General features: G+C 47.2%; 1 protein-coding gene across 7 annotated transcripts in view; it reads right to left on the minus strand.

Moving 5' to 3' along the window:
• ITPR1 (inositol 1,4,5-trisphosphate receptor type 1) overlaps positions 1-15,654 on the minus strand; it is a 295,575-nt gene extending 279,921 nt beyond the window's left edge. For all 7 annotated transcript variants that reach the window (XM_081071377.1, XM_081071376.1, XM_081071373.1 and 4 more), the window contains exons 1-2: positions 15,410-15,654; positions 14,512-14,586 (exon numbers count right to left, since the gene is read on the minus strand). The gene's annotated coding sequence lies outside the window, so the exon portion shown is untranslated. The remainder of the gene's footprint in view (positions 1-14,511; positions 14,587-15,409) is intronic.
• Between the last annotated feature and the right edge of the window lie 221 nt (positions 15,655-15,875).

Consider the following 15,875-nt stretch of genomic DNA (forward strand, 5'->3'; position numbering starts at 1 on the left):
ACCCCTCAAAAGTGATAACCCCCCTCCCTACTCCACTACCCTCTGACATCCTATCTAGTTGTTACCGTTCCATTGACTCTATTCCCTGTGCTGTGCTCCACCTCCCGTGACTCTATATGTAGGAAATGAGAGTTGACATTCAGTATCATTCAGCGTCAGCTTCACGTGTACAGTGCAGTGGCCAGGCATCTACACCGCTCATGAGGTGGGCTCATCCCCTTCTAACAGCTTCTACCCTGCTGCTTCTGACACCAGTGTGAGGCTTCGAGACCCTGTCATGTCTAACATGGGACACAAGTTCATCTGAGGTGAAAAGCTACAGGAGACCCACGTCAGGGCAGTAGAGTACCAGCTCCAATGGGACTCGCCTCTGCAGCTCCTTCTCAGAGCGAGGAACCTGGGCTCTGTGATTTTTCATGGCCCCCGAGCTGCAACCTTCTGGATGCTGGGAGAAAACGCAGGACATAAGAGCACCACTAGCCTGCAGACCGCAGCGTCCCCTTGCCATTCAGGAGGCGCTTTCGATGGGAAGCAATTTGGTTTTGCACAAACAGCTTACGTGCACCCCATGCGTATACTTCTGAACAGAAAGTTGTGAGACAACACCCAGACCTTGGGATATTCAACTGCATCCTGCCACGTGCGCCCTCAACTTCTCCTCCTCTCGGATGTCCCCTGCCACCACCCTACCTTTCAAAATGACCAAGCGAGCCTATCAAGTCAGTGGTTCTCAGTGGTGCCCTCAGGGCCTCCCTGGGGTTCCGGGGAGCCTTTCAGAGGATCTGCCACGTCAAACCACTTTCATAGTAGTGGGCACACTCTGCCTGGGCACTCAGGCTCTCATGTGCACAGCAGAGTTTTGCAGAGCATGTGACATGTGATGGCAGAAGAGACTGATGTCCAAGCAGCTATGTGACATGCGACTCCAGCTGTCATCTAGCAAGCCAGATCTTAAAGCAATTCGCCAAAAAAAGGGAAAAAAGAAAACAAAAACAATGCCACTCTTCTCACTGAACTGTTTCAGAAAATGTAGTTATTGTTCATAAAAGGTATGAACTGCGTTAACATGTGAATGGTTTTTTGTTTTCTGTTTCATTTTCTCACTGTTAATTTCTGATACAATAAATTGTTATATCTCACATCAGCAGAAGTTCTTTGGAGTCCTCAGTCATTTGTAAGCATGTAAAGAGCTTCTGAGACCCAAGAGCTTGGAAAATGCAGCTATAAATTTTCTTTAAGATTCGCTTGTGCGCTGGCTGTGCTTAGGATCCCTACTGTATAAATATGAGACACTGGATAGAACAGGAGTAAAATGCAAAACATACAATGGAACAGCCAGGGCTTTCCCCTGATTTGAAACCGAAATCCTCCTTTTTATTCAACACGTTTAGTGAGCACCTACTATGTGCTGCTCCTACTCCGGGTGGGGGGGATGTCGGTCTACAGAAGACAGTCGAGGTCTCACAGCACCTCCATTCTAGTGAGGGCAGACAGGCAGTAAACAAAGAAGCAAAACGAACAGGTAAGATGAGTCAGACAGCGGTAAACACTGTGAAGAGAACCAAAACTGGGTGACATGACTGGGTGACAACTTCACTTTGGTTGGTCAGAGAGAACAAGTTGAGACATTTAAACAAAGACCTGAATGTCAAGACAGAGGCAGTCATGCAAAAAAAAAAATCAGGTGGAAGAGCATCTCAGGCAGAGCAAACAGCTAGGACAAAGGCCCAAGGGCAGAGAAGAGCTTGGCAAGTTTAGGAAACTGCCAGTCACGCCTGGACACCAACCGGAAAGGGAAGGAACAAGACAGGTCAGAGAAGAGAGAAGCCAGGGGGACAGTTTGTCTTGTATCCTAAGTGTGATGGGAAGTTTGTGACCTTGACCAAGTTACTTCCTCTTTCTGGGGCTCAGTCTCCAACCTGCAGATTGGAGATCTGGAGAGCGGAACCTCAGAAGGTTGTGTTGAGGATTAAATGAGAAAAAGAACATAACGGGCTTCCTTAGTGCATGGGAAGCAAACCACAGGAAACAGTCCTGTTTGCTGTTATTACTCTAATCGGCTGTACTTTGTACTCTCTAACCACTTTCCCTGTCTTAGAACTCACAGTCCTCCGAGACCAGCCCTGTGGGCCGGCAAGTCCACAGGGAAGGGTGCGGAGCAAGGGACACGCTGTGGGATGCCTTTATGTGCACGGGTCCATGTCGACTCCAGCAGGGCGTTCTCCCCATTGCTAGTGGAGCCCAAAGCACTGCCAGGAGGAGGGGTGACTCTGGCACACCGACGTAGCCCCGTCAGGGTCTACCTTCAGTCACCAAGTTTAGCCACCTGGTCCCAAAGCACAATGCACCTGGAAAGTCATTCTTCCACTGAGAAAATGGAGCCGAAGGAAACCCATCAGCCTCCCCGGCTCTGCCTTGGCATAGCCACATTGCCTCCACCTCCTGAAAAACAAAGGTCTTCTGCCAGTCTTTTAGCACTGGTTTTATTGCTGCTTGCTTTCAACACCATTTTTTCAAAGAATAAAATCAAAAGGCTTCCTTTAAAGTGAGGCAGCCACCAGAAGGGCTTCTGCACAAAACTTAAAAGCGTGTGGAGATCCAAGAGGCCGCAGGCAGCTGGTCCCGCAGACAGGGCCTCCGGGGCCACAGCCACAGCTGTCACCCACACGAAAGGCATGGTCACTCACCATTAACTGTTAGGTCAAGAAGCCCCCAGTGGGCAGAGCGGGGTAAACCACAAGGGCTGTCAGAGGGAAAAGAAGAGCACGCCCAGAAAAAGGAAGAGTTGCTGGCATGTGAGCGACCTGCTGGCTGGAGGCCACGGACACTCCCCGCACGGAGCCCAGGGCTCCTTAAAATGCCCTGGCCCAGGTGCACGTGAGGGGGCATGGCTGCAAATAAAGGTGCGAGCCCACCGCATTCTCGCTTCCCTCTCCAAGAGAAGGAAACAGGTTCTCTTTACAAGGGTTTCTGTCACTGGGGATGTTCACAGCTAATTCAGGAACTGCCTCTGAGCACAGACTCTTGATGATGCCATCCTTATTGTGAAACCAGGATGAGCAGCACACTTTTGAGCTGGACCTCTGGCCAGTCGCCCCCCCCCCCATACTCATTAGCCTTCTTGTCCCCTTAGTGGCTAATCAGATTGTCCTCAGAAACGCAGCGTGTCCCCATCAAGAGGTAATTTATTCCACTGCGAAAAGCACTTCTCTCAGAGCCTAGAAAGTCACACATTCTGCTTTCGTTTTCAGCCAGTCCCAAAGGAAGTCACCGACACAAAAGCCGCAACTTGAAGCAGGGCCCTCCCTCTGGGACAAGCTCGGAAAGGGCAGTGTCAGTGTGCAGGGGGGGTCTCCAGCTCAACTGTTGCTCCTTGGACACTTAGACACACACACACACACACACACTGGCCTTTTCACAAACAGTGAATGACTTTTTCTTGAAGCAGGTACATATTCTACACAGTTCTTCCCCAGAAGCGATGTCAGCACTGCCGAGGTCAGCGTAAGGGACACCAACCCAGAGCTCAGAGCTGCCAGTCGGGAAACTTGACTTTGGGTAGGTAGCGCTCACCTAGCCAAACTTCCTCATTTTACTGGCAGGAAAGCAAACAACAACAACAAAATAAACTGAGCGATTTCTTGGAGCTCACACAGCCAATGGGCGGCCAAAGGGCTCCAGAAACCAAGGCCAGTGCTTAGGGGTCGGGGGCGGGGGGGGGGGTGTTTATTTTATTAAAAAGTTAAAAGTCAGCGCCAGCTTGAGGAGACTCCCCTCTGCCTACAGCCTGAACCACAGAAAAACTAAACAAAATAAAACAGAGAAACCCCAGCAAATCAAGTTAGGGTAATATCCTCAGAGAGAGAGAAAAGTCTCCCTCAGTCTGGGGAAATCACTCAAAGACAGTTTCTCAACCTCAGGGCTAATGACATGGTGGCGCAGACAATTCTTTGTTGTGGGGACGCATCTTGTGTGTGGAGGGGGGGTGTTTGGCAGCACCCCTGCTCTCTACCTACTGGATGCCAGCATTCCCGTCCTCCTCAGTTGTGACTACAGAAACGTCCCAGACATTGCCAAATGTCCCCCCTGAAGATCAAAATCACCCTACGGGTTGAAAACCACTGTTCTAACAGGACACAGTTTTTGTTTTGTTTTGAGGTCTAAGACCTCTGCAAACATGTATTATTCTACAACTTGGCAGCAATGACCCAAAGCAGGTATTTTCACATCTATTCTACAGAAGAGGAAACAGACACACAGATGTCACATATTTTGCCTGCGCTCAAGAGGCAGGCGACAGGGGTCCTCAGGAGCCCCATTCGCGGTCAGGCAGGGCGATACACTTACAGCCTGAGAGCAACTTTGTTTCACAGCCTAATCCTTACCTCCACTGCCTTTCATTAACACTCAACAATTGCCCAAGCAAAGTACCCTCCAGCCACGTCTATAAAGCTACCAAAAGGAACTGTTTCATGTATTTTTATATTGCCCCCACTTTGCTCTCCATCACAAAAGGGGCTTTTTAAAGCAATATGCCAATTCAAGCACTATTTAATCAGGAGAGGGTACAAAAAATTAGCTTTGTCTGAGAAGCAGCCTGCAGCCTTCAAAGGCAGGTAAAACATGGAGATAACTTCATTCAGCAAGTATTTTGTGAGCTCTTACCCTGTGTCAGATACTCTTGTGGGTTAAAAATCCAAAAGGGCCATTTGGAAAACAGATACAAAGTGCCCTGGAGTTCTAGATGACAAAGATTTTCAGGTATCAGGAAAGGCTTTGCAGGAGAGCAAGCGTTTGGGCTGGAATAGAAGGATCTGGCAAGGTGGACGTAGAGGGTGGGGCAGGGCACGGCCAGCACAAAGGACAACCCGTCCACAGGCAGAGAGGCAGAACGTGCGCACACGCCAAGGCACACCAGTGAATGTCCCTAAGCCTAGGGGTTGGATCAGCTTTTTCTGCTCAGAAACCTGGGCACGGAGATGTTTTAAGCTGTTTTTGCAAAACAAAATCACTTCCCAGATCAAGTGCCTCCTGAAATGCAAGAACACCGAGGAACTTGGAGACTCGTGATATTTTTTCGTACACTCATCATTTTCTGATGAGGACCAATGTACACAGCAGGCCAGGAGTTCAGGGTCATAAAACACTAGAAAACCTAAGTTCCCAAAGCATCTGACGACAGCAGGTTCCAATGCAGTTTTGTTTATTTCTGTGTCCTTTCAACCCTAAGTGGATTTCACATGTAGCTTTTCATCTCGTTCTACCTCTCTCCGAACAGCCAGGAAAACTATCCCCAAATGTAAGAACGTCAAAGAAATCTTGCCAGACCGTCTCTTTGCATCTCGGGTTGGCGATTTCACCAACTTTTTCACTTCACTGGAAAGGAGAGCACTGCTGGGGGAAAGTACAAAGCTCAGTTTCAACAGGTGAGAACCAGCCAGTAAAAAAGCAAGTAATCATAAAAATAAGACAAGTACTGAAATGGCCCATGGGCAAGCAGCCTCCAGTACAGGGCTTCTCATACTTTCACACGCGGATGAATCCCCGGGGATCTTACTGAAATGCAGGTTCTGATTCAGTGGGCTTGGGGTGAGGCCTGAGAGTCTGCGTTGCTCTCAGGGTCCCAGCTGAAGCCAGTGATTCTGGTCTGGTGACCACAGATGGCGCAGCAAGATGCAGAATGAAGATGCAGCAACATACCAACTTTGGGCTGCAACCCACAGTAAGAAATGCATTGAACTGACCGCCCAATGTTCACTGTGTGTGTGAGAGAGAGAATGAATGAGAGAAATTACTACAATGTACACAGTTCTTTTTAAGTATCTGGGCAATATACTTCGTTATTTTCTATTCTCTACTTCATTAAAAAGTCACTGACCAAGACCCACTAAACTGATGTCACCACCTTTAATGCGTTGCCACGAAGACTGAAAAGTCTGATTTAGAGCAAGAGTAACCCTCTTGGTGATATGGGGAGTGCTGTGTCTTACTTAGCTCCAGCATGCTTGGCTAACACTGAGACCAAATTGAAAAGTGCAACGTCCAGAATTCCTTTTAAAAAGGCAAGGATGTCAGTTGGATTTGGGAAAAGCTTTCATTTTCAGGTTTTAGGGAGGCAGCCAAAATGGGGAGACAAAGAAATGTGTCCCAAATGAAAGAACAGAACAAAGCTCCAGAAAAAGAACTAAACAAAATGGAGACAAGCAATCTACCAGATGCAGAGTTCCAAACACTGGTTATAAGCATGCTCAGGGATCTCAGGGAGAACTTCAACAGAGAGATAGGACACATAAAAATGGAGATAGAAAACAAAACAAAGAACCAGTCAGAAATAAAGAATATGGTAACTGAAATGAAGAATACACTACAGGGAATCAACAGATTAAATGAAGCAGAGGATCTAATCAGTGATTTAGAAGGTAGCAGAAAACACCCAATCAGAGCAAAAAGAAAAAAGAATCCAAAAAAATGAGGCTAGTTTGAGGGCCCTCTGGGACAACTTCAAGGGTACCAACATTCGCATCATAGGGGCACCAGGAGGAGAGAGAGAGCAAGGGATTGAGAACCTTTTTGAAGAAATAATTATGAAAAACTTCCCCAACCTGGTGAAGGAAATAGACATGCAAATCCAGGAAGTGCAGCGAGTCCCAAACAAGATGAACCCAATGAGGCCTGCACCAAGACACATCATAATTAAAATGCCAAAGGTTAATGACAAAGACACATCATAATTAAAATGCCAAAGGTTAAAGACAAAGAGAGAACCTTAAAGCAGCAAGAGAAAGGCAGTTAGTTACCTACAAGGGAGCTCCCATAAGACTGCCAGCTGATTTCTCAACAGAAACTTTGCAGGCCAGAAGGGATTGACAGGAAATATTCACAGTGATGAGAAGTAAGGACCTACAACCAGGATTACTCTACCCAGCACAGCTATGGTTTTGAATCAAATAAATTATAAATAGCTGCTCAGACAAGAAAAAACTAATGGAGTTCATCACCACCAAACCAGTATTACAAAAAATCTTAGAGGCACGCCTTTAAGATGGGAAAAGAATAAAAAAAATAGTAAAAGATGAAAATTATGAATAATAAAATGGCAAAAGCTACCTGTCTATCAACAATCCCTTTCAATGTAAATGGATTAAATGCTCCAATGAAAAGACATGGGGTGACTGAATGGGTAAGAAAACAAGACCCTTACATATATACACTGCCTACAAGAGATTCACTTCAGATGGAAAGAACACAGACTGAAAGTAAAGGGAAGGTAAAAGATATTTCATGGAAATGGAAACAAAAAATAAAGCTGGGTTAGCAATATCTGTATCAGACAAAAGAGTCTTTAAAATAAAGGCTATAATAAGAGACAAAGAAGGACCTAGTAATCCCAACTCTGGGTATTTATCCCAAGAAACCCAAAACGCTACTTCGAAAGGACACACGCATCCATATGTTCCCTGCAGCAGTTTACAACGGCCAGGATTTGGAGGCCGCCTGGGTGTCCGTCAATGGATGAATGGATAAAAAGGAGGTGGTACATATATATAATGGAGTACTATTTGGCCATAAAAAAATAATAAAATCTTGCCATCTGCAACAATATGGATGGACCTAGAGAGTCTTGTGTTGCGTGGAGTAAGTCAGACAAAGACAAATGCCATGCGATTTCACTTATATGTGGAACCTAAAGAACAAAATAAATGAACAAAACAGAAACTCATAGGTAGATACAGAGAACATCTTGATAGTTGGCAAATGGGAAGGTGTCTGGGGGGGCCAGGTGAAAAAGGGGAAGGCATTAAGAAGTACAGATTGGTTGTAACAAAGTAGTCACAGGAATGTAAAGTAAGCATAACGAATATGGTCAATATTGTAACAGCTACGTATGGCGTCAGATGGGTACTAGATTTATCGGGGTGATCACTTCATAAGTTATATAAATGTCTAATCACTATGTTGTACACTAGAAACTAATATAATATTCTATGTCAACTGTAATCGAAAAATAAAAATTTAAATGTCAGGTTTTAAGTTTTTGTCACTTTAATTTCTGTTTTCTTACCTGTATGAGAATGACAAGAATACCTGCCTGGCCCTGAGCGGAGGTCTCTACATACCATTTCCTACGCAAAAGAACTAGGGTTCCTTGGAGCAAAAGCTGATTCCAGGTCTGGGACAAGAAATATAGATGAGCCTGGAACCCCCTGTCACACTGAAAGCAAGAAAGCTACCGCAGACAACTGGGGTCGTGTCTTCTGAACCAACTTGCATAGTTTCTCTCTCTCTCTCTCTCTCTCTCTCTCTCTCCCCCTCGCTGAGCAAAGATGGACAATTTGAACATCAATAAGGTGAGTACACAAAGTGAAACATATAAAACGTTTAAATCTATGAGTTCAAAACAATACCAACAAAAAACATACACATTGGTCATTTCGGGATCGGGTTTCTCAACAGTGGCACCGGTGATATCTGGGATAATCACGTGTGGTGGACGCCATGCAATGAACTGTAGGCAGCTCCGCAGCCGCCCTGGCCTGTGCCCATTGAATGTCATTAGCCCCTCGCTCCATATGTGACAACCAAAAATGTCCCCAGATATTACCCAATATCCCCCAGTTAAGAACGATTACCAGGGATCATGCTAGAGAATCAAGCATGATTCCTTATTTTTACTAGTTTCCTTATTTTTGAAACTAGTAAAATACAAAGAAAGATTCAAGTACTGATCCTGTCTTTCTCATATGAACTACCTCCCAGGGAACCAAAAACTAAGTGGAGAAAATTTCTGTTTATAAAATATCCCAGCTGATAAATGAAGGAGGAAAAATAGAGTGAGGACTTCTGCAGCTACAAGTAAACCAACAGATTGCAGGAAGGAGCACCAGTGGTTACTAGCGTCACAAGAAGACATATCCAGACACATCATGTCATACCCTCCCCTGAGTGAAGTTCACAAAATAGACTTGGGAAAACAAACAAGAACCAGACTCTGATCAAGCTTCTAGCCTGTACATCCAACTGCCAAAGTATGGTACATATAGGGGACAAAGGGACAAGTTCAACTACACCCCCCTGATGCAGTTAGCCAAATCCAACTGTGGGAAAATACATCGCCCAGTTTCTTCAATGACCCCCCCAAAAAAAAGCATGGAAAAAAAGAAGCGTAATAGAAAATAATAAAGACATATCAAACATGTGTAATATGTCAACCTTATTTGAATCCTAATTCAAAATGTTAAAGATGCAGGTATGACATGTACTTAAATACATATATACGTATACACGTATGTATCAAGAAAGTGAGAACACACTTGATTAAAAAATGTTTTGCTTTTTGTTGAGATGGACCATAGCCTCGTGATTATGTTTTTTAAAACAATCCCAACACTAGGGATACTGAGTACAATACAGATGAACTAGTCTGTCTGGAATCTGAGTCCCTCATCCAAGATGAGGAGCGCGTCTGAGAATACAGAGGAGCCAAGAACTGCCACCACCGTGAGTGGTCAGAAGTCAAGAGGGGCCCACGACACTAACATCTCTGCTATTCCGCGGTCCAGATTCCCTTGTAAGTGCAAACAGAAAAGAGTGCCTGGCCCTCACTATCTCACGGGATTAAGTTACTTAGAAGAACAAATGAGAAATTTTATATTTAAATGATTAGTAGGCTTTACCCCTGTCATAAAATAGCTAACCTCTGAGTAGTGCTTCTATTTAGTTCTCTTAAAAACAAAAATATTAAAAACCAGTATAAACTGAATGAGAAAACCAGGACTCTGTGATGGCGCTGGAACCGCAATGACAACACTTCTTTTTACCCTAGTGATTCCATACATGTCACCCCTCAAATGAAACCCCTTCAAACGTACAGCCACCTTTGGAAAAATGAAGACGCACATGTCTACTTAACGTGAAAAAGTGTTCGAGATACGGAGTGCAGACGGCAAGGTACCAAACAGGAGGTACTGCATGAGTCCCTTTCTATGCAATATAAATCCACACATCCTTTCAATATATGTACGCATGGGGTGGGGGCTGGTCTGAAACCCTAATCTTGGATGGTGGGGTTGAGGGTGACCGATTTTGCTGCTTACCTTCGTTTCCTAATGTTTTACTACAATTAAATATGCACATCTTGTGCAATAAGTAACAAAACGCATGTTCCTTATAAGCTGTACACACGAAAGGCCCACTTCAGTTATTGGGAAGTATCCCTAATCCTGAACTTCCTGTTTCCCGAAGGTGCCGCTCGACAGCAGAGCTTGAATCCCTCTCGTGTGAGTCCTTGAAATAAGCCTGGACAGACGGCAGAGTCAGAAGGTGGGTTTCGAGGATAAACCCACACGAATAACATGAGGTTCTTAGAATTTGTTGTCCGAACCAACCGTAGCTTCACCTGTTTACCAGAGGCTCGCTTTCCGACTGAAGTGAATTATGATCCCAGGGAAGCCACGTGTTTAACCAGACAGTCTAGAAATCTGGGTGTCAGCCCCCATCAAGTTCCAATCTGATATGTGATCGTGACGTCCTCACCGGTCTCTTCAGAGAGGACGACACTGTCCCGTGAGGCTGAGCACAGTGAGAATTCTGTGCGAACTGAGAACTCCTTGGGGAAATACATCGTTGCCAACCTGCACAAACCTGCAGGACCTGACCTTGACTCCCTCTCCCTCAGCTGCAGCCCCCTGGCCTCCTCGCCCGCCCCAACGGGTCACTCCTGCTCCCATCTCAGCGCCTTTGCACTTGCTGCCCTAGCCCTTTGGGACACCCTGTCCCCCACATATCTACTCAGTCAAGCCCCTCACCCCCCTGGGCACATTAAAGGGCCCTTCCCTGGTCACCCCACCCCCACCCCATGCTCCTTTATCCCCTTTACCCTGTTTTCTTCTTGTCATTGTTTTTTCTTTTTTTGGTGGTAAAATATACATATATAACATAAAATTTACCATTATAACCATTTTAAGTGTACAGTTCAGTGGAATTAAGTACCTTCACACTGTTGTGCAACCATCACCACCATCCATTTCCAGAGGTTTTTCATCTTCCCGAAATAAAACTCTGTCCCCATTAAACAAACTCCCCATTTCACCCCCCCTCACCCCAACAACCACTCTTCTCTTCTGCCTATGGATGTGACCGCTCTGGGTCCTCTTATAAAAGGAATCATGCGCTACTTGTCCCCTTGTGTCTGGCTTCTTTCGCTTAGCGTGATGCCCTCAGGCTTCATTCATGTCCTAGCACGTGTCAGAACCTTATTACTTTGTAAGGCCGAGTGACATGCCACTGTATGTTTATACGCTTTATCATCATGGCAGTGGACACCTGGCTAATTCCCGTCTTTCACCTGCTGTCAATCACGCTGCGATGACCGTGAGTGTACCAATATCTGACTGAGTCCCTGCCTTCAGTTCTTTGGGATGCACACCCACATTGGAATTGCTGGATCATCTGGGAATTCTACGTTTCATTTTTGTGGGGAACCTCCACACTGTTCTCACAGCAGTGACACTATTTTACAGCAGGAGGGTCCCAATTTCTCCCTCAACACTTATCTCCTGTTCCCCTCATGCCGCTGGGGTTTCTCCATAGCACTTACGACCTGTCTTACTACAATACCTGCCTATGTGCACGGGCTGCCTCCTCCCAACTAGGAGCTGAGCCCCTTGCCTTGGGCACAGGACTTGCACTGCCGGATCCCAGCACCTGGAACGCACCTTGGCCCAAAGTGGATGCTCAGGGAAGGAAGAAACCCTTGGACCAAAACAACTCTGGCTCCTTGAATAGATTTATCACACGAGATGCCTTAAACTACGTCCAGCTGACATAGTTCAATGAGATGTAGCGCAGATGATGGCTTTAGCGTCCTTCCAGCTCATGAGCAATAACCTCAGAACCACAGACACGATGACAACTGGCAGAAATCATAAAGATCCTGTCCATCATGTCACTGGCTTCAAGCCTTAATTAACCTCATCAAAAGAGCCATGCAAAAACTTCAAACAGCACAAGTGAACTAAACAATTGGATGCGGTTCCAGGGAATAAAGGGCCTGCGAATGCAATGTGTTTTATTTTAAAAGATCAAACCAACAGCAAACAAGACAGGACACTGGCCTTGTGTGGACTCCTTAATTAGACGGATCCATGGACAGCTTGACCTAGAAACCTAACTCCAGACCTACTTTTATTTATCTTTTTTGTTGTTCAGATTTGGTGTTTGTTGTTTCACGTTGGTTTGTTTTTTAAGAGCTGCTTGTAAAGAAATGAGAATTTCCATGAGATCATGATAAATGAGCAAAACAGCCATGTGATGTTTTTCTCTGGAAGTCAGTTGGTTATACACCATTGGGTTAGCAGTTTCTTTCCTCTCTCTCTTTAATACCCTGGTCCTTCCTGAGTTGAAAATATTTTGAGGAAAAGGCAACAGATGTGTCTTGTTGGGTTCCTCTATTTCTTCTCCTCTAAGCTCCCATTCTGTCTCTCGTTCCTACAGAAAAGATGCCAATTCCCCCAGAGGCAGCACGTTGTTGGCACAGTAACACCTGGTCAACCCCAACAACTTCCACGGGGCTCAAAGGTCAGGTGTGATCCAGTGAGAGCATGATGAACTTTCCCTGCCTGATAAGACGGAAATCTTGACAGGATATTCTGTTCTGATTTGAATTTAGTCAAAGAGCGGGTTGTACTTTACACATACACATACATACACACACACACACACACAAAATGAAAAAGTGCTCTGTACAACCGGCCAGAACACACACTGAAGGGTATGTGAAAACATGTCAACATTTCACAGTTCAGACTCACTGCGATTTAAACTTTCAAATTATCGAGGTGGCGGGAGGCCTGATTCCTTTAACCTGCTTAGAAGACTTGACTTAAATTATCAAGATGGATTTCAAGTATGAGAAGAACCTGAAGCTGGACTCAGACAACGTTCCTCGTGATTTGGTTTGGTTTCTTTTACTCTCATTCACGCTTTCGGCACACAGCTTTCCAAAACAAACTCAGAACAACAAACACCTTCTTAAATATCCACACTGTTATCCCCACACCTGTGGCTACATTGTTTGCTGCTTACATCAAGGTAAGTAATGCTCATTCATCATTGGTGGGACATAAGCAAAGAGTTATTTCATCAATAGCAATGTGCTTATTTTTCCTAGCTTCTCCCTCACCACCCCCACCCAACTTAGGTGCATTTGTGGGCCCAGTAGAGCCCCCCAGCCTGCGGCTTTCATTGCGTACGAGCTACGAGGCCAGTGATTTCACTCTGCACCTCAGTCTCCTCACCTGAGCCTGACCCCCAGGGCGTCTGTGATAGATGGCTGGGAACCTGACTTACAAGTACTTAAAGTGTCACTATTATTACTTTTAGCGACCAGTTAGAGAAGAGTCTGTGGACCAGTTTCTCCTGGTCTGTTAGCTTACTCAAAAAAGGGGGACTAAACCCAGTCCTTGGACTTTTGAGTGCCCACGTAGCCATATGAGTCACCAGAACTCCAAGAAGGAACTGGACCTCACACATCCAAATGCCTTCCAATCTCCCCACACTCCAGAGGATCTTATCAACAGGAAACAAAAGCACTCTACTACCATAATGAAGTGTCTGGCTTTTCTTTCCTAATTAGAAAAGCCCAAAGATTGTAGCCCAGGGAACAGCTAAATATTTAGAACGCTATAGAAGTTACTAAAAGCCAGCCCTCCTTTCCACCCCCAACCCTATTACCCTGTTTTTCACCCTGTTCCATTTCAGAAGAAAAAACTCGAGGGCCGAATCTGCAGCAATGGGAATGTACATGGACCCATTCAAACTCCCTTTCTCGAAGTGCATTCTGGCCATGTTGGAGGGAAACACAAATGGGAGCTACTTGTGTTTGCAGAAATGCTACCCTTGCCTCATATCCCAAGACAGGCACCTGACAACAGGAATCTGTCAGATCCCTCGACACTCAGATGGCTTCAAGTCAAGGGCTGGACGCTGTCTTATGGTTCGAGAACTAACTTCCCTTTTTAAAGCTCTAATTCTTACAATTTGCCAGCAACCACTTTCATTTCTTGCAGTCCAACCTACTCTGATTAAACACACATTCACAGTAAGAAAAAACAAAGTGACTATTTTTGAAAGAGAGAAGCGGTTGATTTTTGCTTTCGTATCTTGGCAGATGAGCCGCACTGCCTCCCTCAGAATTTAAATCATCAGCACACTGCCTGGCAAGTTCCATTTCCACCAACGGGCACCCCTCTGCTCCTTAACATGGCTTTTCCCCTGCTCTCCTAAACCTTGAGGTAGCTGCCATTCCCAGCCGCAGCCAAAGAGCTGGGCAGGACTGACCCCTGGGTATCTCCTGCTCTGCAAGTCCCCACCAGAGGCAGTGACAGCTTATGCAGACAGAGCCAGAGTGTCCTTTCCGTTCCTACTCCCCATCTCCGTGGCTCATTAGAGGGGATTCAAAACAGGCTCGGGACAAAAACGCATTGAATGCAGTGCTCGGGCTTCCACACTCACCTGACAGTCGTCAGGGGCCTGATGCCAAAACTCGCTCAGCCAGGTGTGCGAATCCTGCTCCTCGGCGGTCAGCTCCTAGGGATTCAGAAAGCAAGACTGCGTGTGAGACCCCGAGGTAGGTCCCTGACAAACGCTCCACATTTGAGGCTTCCACCTTCTTTAACCCGCTTCCCGGAGAGGACCCCCCACCCCCACCCCAAGCCGCAGCTGACGGGCAGGTGGGCGGGGTCACGTGGGCGAAGAGCACAGGTAACTTCGAGGACTTCCTTCCAGTAAGGACCTGACGAGCGAGGCTGGGCGCGCACGGGCTTGGGACGCGCCCCGGGCCGGACCCAGGGAAGTGCCGGCCGAGCCCAGGCACTCGCTTCGCGCAGCCGAGGCCGGGCATCCGGAGCCCGCGCCCTGCCTGGGCCCGAGCCGCGTCCACACTCCCTTCCTAGCGCTCCCCCGCGTTCTTCCGTTTTTCTCAAACCCTCCCCACTCGGGCCCCCACACCGGCATGCCTCTCCAACCGTGCTGCTCGAGGGAGGGCTGCCTTTAGAGAAAGATGGTTTCCTCGAGCGGACTCACAGATGACACCCCCACACCCCCCCCCAACACACACACAAACCCTATTTCCTGCAGTTGCTGCAACAGTTTCCAACTTGGGGGACTGCCATTCCAGTCCCGCCTGGGTCGCCCTCAAAGCCAGTCCCTGGGCTCCAGAACGTTTTCTTTACCTCAAAGGAACCTCCCCCCCCCAAAAAAAAAAAAAAACAACGCTCGCAGAAGAAGAACCCCCCAATGCACGCAAGTGCTTGCAAATCCACCAAGAACTCCCAGAGCGCGGGGCAGAAAGTTGTGCGTCCGGGGGGACGGCGCCAACTCCCCGCGCTCCCAGCCCGGTCCCCGTCGCTACCTTGGAGCCCGGGGAGCCACGCAGGTTTGAGGGAGCAGAGCGAGGAGAGGGGTCAGCAGCCGCCGGGTAATTCCATGCTCGCGAAGAAGGAGCTCGTTCCGTTAGGATGGAAGCGAACACCCACACCTCCTTTTGGCGTGGCTTTCTCTCCCCACCCTCTGCCTTCTCCACCACCTCCTCCTCCTCTCCTCCCGCCCCAGCGAGCCCGAGGGAACGCTTCAGCAGCACACACACATGGTTACTGCACTTTGAAGCGGCTCCCGGCGGCTTATATAGGCCGGCAAGCTCCCTGGGCAATGTAGTCCGAGGCGGAGGTCACGGCGGCGCCTCGGGCTGCGGGATGGACTACAAGTCCCAGAATCCCTCGGGCTCTAGGCTAGGCTCTAAATAGACGAGGGCGGGGAGGGGCGTCCTGCGGGGCGTCCCGGCTGCGAACTCCGCTCTCGGTTTGCAGCTGCCTGGGCTT

The sequence above is a fragment of the Rhinolophus hipposideros genome (assembly GCF_964194185.1).
Source record: "Rhinolophus hipposideros genome assembly, chromosome: 14".
In the NCBI taxonomy this organism is placed as follows: Eukaryota; Metazoa; Chordata; class Mammalia; order Chiroptera; family Rhinolophidae; genus Rhinolophus; species Rhinolophus hipposideros.